We start from the raw sequence: 7985 nt of genomic DNA on the forward strand, positions 1-7985 counted from the left end.
AAAGCCTTGAAGAAGTTCTGTGTGAAGCTCCAGAATGTTTTAAAGGATTTTTGGGTACGAGTGAAGGCCACATTTCTTACATATTCCACCCGGAGGATTCTACGGTAAAGATATTCACAGACAGTGGCCCCAAACCCGTTTATCAGGCAAAACCTGGGATTTTTTCTCCTGCTCTGGGGATGAGAGAATGGCTAAAGATCAGGCTGGCGCTATGTAAAATTGAACAGGTTCTGAGTGGTACACAGCTGCCGGGCTATGCGTTGGAAGAACAGGTCTGCGGACGCAGTGATCTGAAAGCTCTAAGAATCGCTTCAATGGACTATGCCCCTAATAACAAAGTGACAATTTTAGCCTGTGAATTTTATGATGGTGCTAATGCTACAAAGTCTGTCAATTCTCCTGTAGCTTCCAGAGCCTGCAAAGATGTCAACTTTTTTATTCCTGTGTTTAGTTTTAAATGGTTGGATTATCCGATTTTCATAACCCTTATGAATAAGCTGGACATTCTCTTACAAAATGGGGAACAGTTAAAGCGCTGGGCGAGGCTTTCCTTGAGACAGAGTCAAGACCAAAAGGCCCGACGGAGGATCTACCCCTGGAGTGAAAACTTACCAAGTGTTGATGGACCTTGCAAGAGAGCCATGCCTTTTGAGGGCGAACTCGACACTGATAATGGGGGGTGGTTGCATAAGCCCCCTGGATCTGTAAGAAAGGCATCGTAAAAGACCTTAATTGTGAACGGTTATAAAATGTATGTACTAAATATTTTGAATGAAATAAATGGTTTTAAAATCAGAATCTCACCATGTCATGAACTCGTTAGTTTGTTCACTCTTAGCTCAGTCTGTCCCTGAGGAGAAAACTTGCTGAAAAAGACATGTGCGCGCGTGTGTGGGCGTGCGTGTGCTGGAGTGGATGTGTGTGTGTGTGTTTCAAAACAAAGAAAACGGGGCGGGGTGTGTTCATAAATGGATATGCGTCAGCGCTCAAGGCTCTCTCTCTCTCTCTCTCTCGCTAGTCTTTGTCTTACGGCCACTTACGAGTCATTAACAACATGTCAAAACATAATTTATGTTCTAGGGTCTAAAACAGAGGCTGTAGGGTTTAAAAAAAAGTAAATCAGCCCCTTTTTGTCTAGAACTCCCAACCCCCAGCATCGAGGTGCTACCACACCGGTTAGTTTGTAGAATAGCCCTGGGTGTAATAAGGTTTAAACACACCAAACCCATTGTTTGAACCAAATAACGTAGGAGTTAAATATAGCTGGGGTCTAGTCCTAAAAAACGACAAACCCCAAATGCGATGTGAAAATCATACAGTACTTTCTCTAGGTAGTGGGGCTACAAAAGCTCTAGAAACCAGGGGCAATGTTAGAAACGTTTTAGTTCCGATGCAAACAGCACCTCCAGAAACTCCAAGAATCGTTATCGGACTGAAGCGTTAAAAAGATAATCTGGGAAAACAGTCTAATGGATCTATCGGAAGGTGAGTTCTTGAAATAAATCTTTATATTAGATTTGGTTGTTGTGGGGAATTGTTTGAAAAGCGTGGTATGTTATAGAAATATTAAACATGCATTAGGGCATGTATTCTTAACGTATAACATGTCAATATTAGCTAAAGTGGTTATAGCTTTAATATTGTCGAATGTTTTATAGATTCTGAAGCATTCACGCAGATACTCCGAGGTATAACTGAGCTCGAACCATCCAATGGGGCTCCGGAACAAATTGCAGACAAACAAACGCCTACCCTGAATTGTAAACGTAAGTAAGCTCCAAGAATTCCATACATAAAAATATTTATACCTTAAAAACAAAAAGTGTGGGCATCTTATATTAAAAGTTATTTTATATGTTTACAGAGGACCTAAAGCCTAGAAGGTTAAACGAGGCCCTATGGAGCCTGAACGGTTTCTGCCAAGCATATGACTACGAGACAATTATCCCCTATGACCCGGATGTTTTTACACACAAGCCACGAACACAGGATTTAAACGGCAGGTCAACTCCCCAGGGACAGGACACCGGTGTCCCCCATATTTCTAAACACCAACGGACAATTAGTGCTCAGATCCACAGTTCCGCTTCACCCGAACAATTCTACTTGGCCGATATTCACGAGACCTCGTTCCAAGGACAAGGTATGAATCAATTCTATATTATTATTTATAGCGATATTTTATTATTTTATTATTTATATATTTTTTTATGCCGGAATATGTTAAAACAAGGCCTTATATTGTTTTTTTCAGGCTCAACATCTACCGAACCTGCAGATGCTGTAATACTGGCTGAACAAAGACATCAGCCCCTGGTTTCAGAACTTCTTCAGAACAGCCCTCGTCAAAAAAGCCGAGGTATTTAATTAATGTATTGTTAATATATAGGCTTATATCTGAAATGTATTTGGCATTTTTAACATATTTTAGGGTTAATAACCTATTTTTGTATGTATTATTTTTATTTCAGACTCCTCACCGGCTTATAAAGACAACGCACAAACATCGGAGGATGCCCAGACAAGCATCACCGAGGAGGCTCCAAAGACACCAGTCAAGAAAACAGCGAAACCTGATGATTTCAAAGATTTAAATGACATTTCTGAGGTAGACGATTTGATGTTCTGTGAAGCTGCCAACCTTCTTGAATCGGCCAATTCTGTGGGGGCAACAGCAGATTCTGAAATAGACCAAGAACGTTTTTTCAAAGCGTTTACCCTGGGTTTAAAATCACGAAAGGCTCTACTCCAGAGGCGCATGTGTATTCTACTCGAGCATCAATACAGTCAGGATGTGTCATTCTGGCGTAGCGAGCTACCCCGTATGTTAAAAAACATTAGGGCTAAAACAAGCAAATACCGCCGTTAAAAAACACACATGTAAACACACACACATCCTTAATTAGACAAATGGCGCCCCCTATAGACCTAAGCCAGACAATTGAAACCCTCTTAGCCATGATCCCTACAGAGCTCCAAGATATAGTTAACCATATGAATGATTCGGGGGTAATTGACATAATGACAATAGATGAAAATCTATTATCACAGATTCCCTCCGAACTCATAGACATTATTACACGTATGAATGAGTCAGGGCCTTCCGAGGAAAACATGTTATCACAGATTCCCGAAACCATCATATCTCTAATTACCCAGCTTAACGCGAGCCCTAGGTTTAATTCGGCCCCACATACACCTCTAAGACAGCCTTTAACAACATTGTCCGAAGAGTCTGAAACCCAATATGATGTTTTTGAACAGTTGGACAAATGTCTAGCAAATCTGGAGGGGGGCGTTCTTGAGCTCAGTGTACAGAACGAGAGCCCTAGGTTTAATTCGGCACCCCAGACACCTATAAATCAGCCTTTAACACCAATGTCCGAAGAGTCTGAAACCCAATACGATGTTTTTGAACAGTTGGACAATTGCCTAGCAAATCTGGAGGGGGGAGGTCTTGATCGAAGTGTACATGTTTTGCGCCGAAATAAATTCAACAATATTGAGGTTCGACAGTTTTTCAATTTCGCATGGGGGGGTCAGATTCGGGAATATGCTGTGTTTTACGTAATGCTTATGGCCACTTTGAATGAACTGTTAGCTAGAATTAGAGATTATAGCGAACCAAGGGATCTCTTACAGTTGGAAATTTGTGGAGACAGTCTACAGAGCAAGGTATCGCTTATTTTACAGAATGGTGAAGCAGATCTTGAACAATTTGTTAACCTGCTAGAACGCCTTGTTCAGTCAAATTTAAACGTGCTAGCAGATAGGACCCTCGAACTTGTAGTACAATTAGTACGGCAACCACAAGGGGGCGGGGGTCAGAGAAGGAAGCTCGATAGTCTAATGCAGTCCGAAATCATAAGCAATAAAAGGGCCTATCTCATAAACGTTCCCAATCCAGGTAATAAGCTATGTTTTGCCATAGGTTTGGCCCACTTACTCAGCCCCGGATGTACTGATCAAGCCGCGTTACAAAAAGCTCGAGAGCTACAAACTGCGGTGGGTCTCGGTATACAGGATGCTGTGGCTTTCTCAGACATAGTCAAATTTGAAAACTTTCTGAACATCAAGATTGTGGTTTTGTACCACAGTAGGGCTAATGACGCTCTCTTGAAGTTCCAAAATATACCCGAACCACATCCTAAGACTATGTACTTTTATGTGCAAAATGAGCATTACTATGCCGTAACTAACATCACAGCGTTTTTAGGCGCCCCATATGTCTGTCCCGCCTGTCATACCGGCTACACACGCATGGGGGGGCACTCGTGCCGTTACAACTGTTCAGTATGTCTGGATAAACATTGCCCTATGCAACCGCTAAACTTGACACCCTGTGAGGATTGTCACCGCACATGTCGTTCGGCCTACTGTTACGAAAAACACAAAACTGAAACATGGCATCCCAAGGCATGTAAATCTGTAAGCAGTTGTGACATTAACAAGAAATGTCCAAAATGTCATTGCAATTACAACCTTAAAATAGATAGCCCTAAACCTCATGTTTGTGGAATTATACACTGCCCAATCTGTAAAGGGCCTTTGAAAAGCAGAGACGCGGAAGCGGTTCAAGAAGTAACACATGAGTGTTACATTCAGCCCTTGGCTGAAGATGAACATACAGAGAAATATGTGTTTTATGATTTTGAGACAAATCAGCAATCAGGGGTTCATTTGCCTATTTTTGTGTCCACCATGACTTTCAAGGGTGAAAAGTGGTCGGCCGAGGGACCCAATTGTGCCCGGCTCTTTCTAAAACATTTTAGAAAAGCCCAGTACAGAAACTTCACGTTTATAGCTCACATTGCTAGAGCCTATGACTCCTATCTGCTTCTGAACCCTTTGATACAGCAAGGCGTGGCCCCCAGTGTCATAGCTCAAGGGAGTAAAATATTATGCTTTGTTGACCCCGCCTTCAAACAGAGATACATTGACAGCTTAAGCTTCTTACCCATGAGATTGGCTCAAATGCCAGAGGCCTTGGGTTTTGAAAACTCTGTCAAAGGCTATTTCCCTCATTTCTTCACATCTGAGGAGAATCTACATTATATAGGATCTTATCCATCCCCCGAAATGTACGGGTGTGATCAAATGTCTCCCAAAGAGCGGGAGAGATTCATGACATGGTACGAGACCGTAAGACATGGCACTTTTGATTTCCATAAAGAGATGGAATCATACTGTGACAATGACGTTGTTATACTTCGTGAAGGATGCCTCAGATTCAGAGAAGAGGTAATCAAAGATGCGGGCATTGACCCCTGGAGCTGTACAACTATTGCATCAGCGTGCATGAAAACCTATCGTACACACTATCTAACTCCTGCATCTATAGCTATCCCATCGCCAGACAACTACCGACGCCAATTCAAGGCCTACTCTAGTGGTTCCATTCAATGGTTGGAGTACTTGGCCCAGGATAAAGATATTTTTATCCAACATGCTTTGAATCGGGGGGAGAAGGCTTTTGGGCCTTACCATGTAGATGGATACACACAGATTGACGGGGTTGAGACAGTGTATGAGTACAACGGTTGTTTCTTCCACGGTTGTAAATTATGCTTTGTCCCCCAGGCCTTGTGTGTCCTAACCCAAAAGACTTTTGGGGAAATGTACCAAGAGTTTCAAGACAAACTGAATTCTTTAAAGGCTACTTACGGGTTAAAAGTTGTGGTTTTGTGGGAGCACGAATGGACAGCCCTCAAAAAGGCGGATCCTAGTGTTAAGGCCTTCCTTACCCATTATGACCCTCCAGAGCCCCTGGAACCGCGACAGGCCTTGTTTGGAGGCCGGACCAATGCTTTGACATTGCGTTATGTAGCTCAACCCGACGAGACAATAGGCTATGTAGATTTTACATCCCTATATCCTCATGTAATGAGTTCCTCATTCTATCCTATAGGGCATCCTGAAATTATTCACAGCGACTTTGACGAACCCCAAAATTATTTTGGTTTAATCAAAGCGACTGTCTACCCTCCTAGGGGGCTGTTTATACCTGTGTTGCCTTACAAGGGTCCTAAAGGAAAACTTTTCTTTCCCCTTTGTCGCACATGCAGTGAAAACAACAACCAGGAAAACCCATGTGATCACACAGATCAAGAAAGAGCCCTGACCGGTGTATGGGTCACTGTAGAATTCTCTAAGGCTTTAGAGAAGGGGTATCGTGTGGCCAAAATCTTTGAAGTGTGGAACTTTTCCAGGAAATCAGACACACTTTTTAAAGAGTACATCAAAACCTTCTTGAGATGCAAGCAGATGGCTTCAGGCTATCCTGCATCGGTCACAGATCAAGAAAGTAAAGACCAGTACATTCAAGACTACCATGACAGAGAAGGCATACTTCTTGACCCTGACAGAATAGAGGTCAACAAAACCAAAAGAAATGTGTCGAAATTGTACTTGAACTCCCTTTGGGGGAAATTAGCGCAGAGATGCAATATGCTAACAACTTCGATCATTAAAGACCCCGAAGAATTTTTGGAATTTGTTTTTTCGGACCAATACGAAATTTCACATTTTTCCTTCTTGAGTCAAGACATTGCCTTGGTGCAATGGAGGCGCCACCAAAAGTGGGTTCTACCCCCGGGTAATGTAAATGTGTTTCTTGCAGCATTTACCACAGCCTATGGCCGACTTGAACTGTACACCCTCATGGAACAGCTTCAGAGGCGGGTTCTTTACCACGACACAGACTCTGTGGTCTATGTAAGCAAACCGGGGGATTGGAACCCCCCACTTAGCAACTATCTTGGGGGTTTAACGAGTGAACTCGAAGAGGGTGACCATATTACAGAATGGTCCTCATGTGGTCCAAAAAGCTATGCTTTTAGGACTAAAGCCAATCACGTGGTGTTGAAAGCCAAAGGCGTGACTCAAAACTATGAAAATGCCCCGCGTGTAAACTTGGAATCAATCACGCGCTTGGTCGAGGGGTTCGTAAAGGACAAGAATAGTGACTTGGAGATTTTGAGCTCCTACAACAAAATAGTGAGGGATAAAAAGGGGTTCCATCTAAGAAACGCACCACTCACTAAAAGATTCAGGGTAGTCTATGACAAGAGACAGCTATTGCCTGACGGTACCACATTGCCCTTTGGCTACTGACTTATGCTACAAGCCCCAGTGTGTCTTAAAGCTTAAGATATTATGACTGCTGTCGAGGGTTTTGACCCCCGTCTACAATTGCCTTTTTCAGCATTAATTGCAGGCCCTTCAAACAGTGGTAAAACTTTTTTTGTAAAAAGTATTTTAGAGAATTCTGAACATGTGTTATCTCAAAAGCCTGACAATATTGTATGGTGTTATTCATGTTACCAACCTCTGTATGATGAATTATTGAAGACAATAAAAATCAAGTTTGTTGAAGGAATACCCGATTCTCTGTCTGATGATGAACTTCTCCCCCCACATGTAAATAATCTGCTGGTTTTGGACGATATGCTATTTGCTGGTAGCGAACACCCCGAAATTGCACGAGCTTTTACCCAATATACTCATCATAGAAACCTGTCCGTGCTTTACTTGGTCCAGAATGTGTTTCACCAAGGTAAAAATAGTCGGACCATTAGCTTGAATGCCAACTACATGGTATTGTTTAAAAATCCTAGAGACAAACTGCAAATTAGCACTCTAGCTCAGCAGATGTACCCTGGACGGAAATCATACTTTATGGAGAGCTATGAGGACGCTACCAAAGAGCCATTTTCTTATTTAATCGTGGATTTAAAAGCAAATACTCCAGAACACCTTAGGCTACGTACAGGGCTGTTTCCGGGGGAGAGGCCTGCTGCATACCTTCCTAAAAAGTAAACGCTATGTCTCTGCGTTTAAAAAGAAACCTCCCCCTCTTGAGAAGGCTAGTTGGGTCTACAGCTAAAGAACGGAAGGCCATCTTGGGTCGCTGTTCTTCAGATCTCATATTAGCCCTATGTGAGATTGCTTTGAATCTTCTCAAAGGACGCATTCCACTCACCCTG

The 7985-nt window shown here is 42.6% G+C and overlaps 1 long non-coding RNA gene across 1 annotated transcript; it reads left to right on the forward strand.

Annotated features, from left to right (window-relative positions):
- Window positions 1-1683: 1683 nt before the first annotated feature.
- LOC139543932 (uncharacterized) lies at window positions 1684-2905 on the forward strand. Its single transcript, XR_011668773.1, has 4 exons — window positions 1684-1766; window positions 1865-2143; window positions 2255-2359; window positions 2472-2905. It is a non-coding gene; the product is annotated as an uncharacterized lncRNA (long non-coding RNA).
- Window positions 2906-7985: the final 5080 nt, after the last annotated feature.

Source organism: Salvelinus alpinus, chromosome 18 (assembly GCF_045679555.1).
Source record: "Salvelinus alpinus chromosome 18, SLU_Salpinus.1, whole genome shotgun sequence".
NCBI classification, from domain to species: Eukaryota; Metazoa; Chordata; class Actinopteri; order Salmoniformes; family Salmonidae; genus Salvelinus; species Salvelinus alpinus.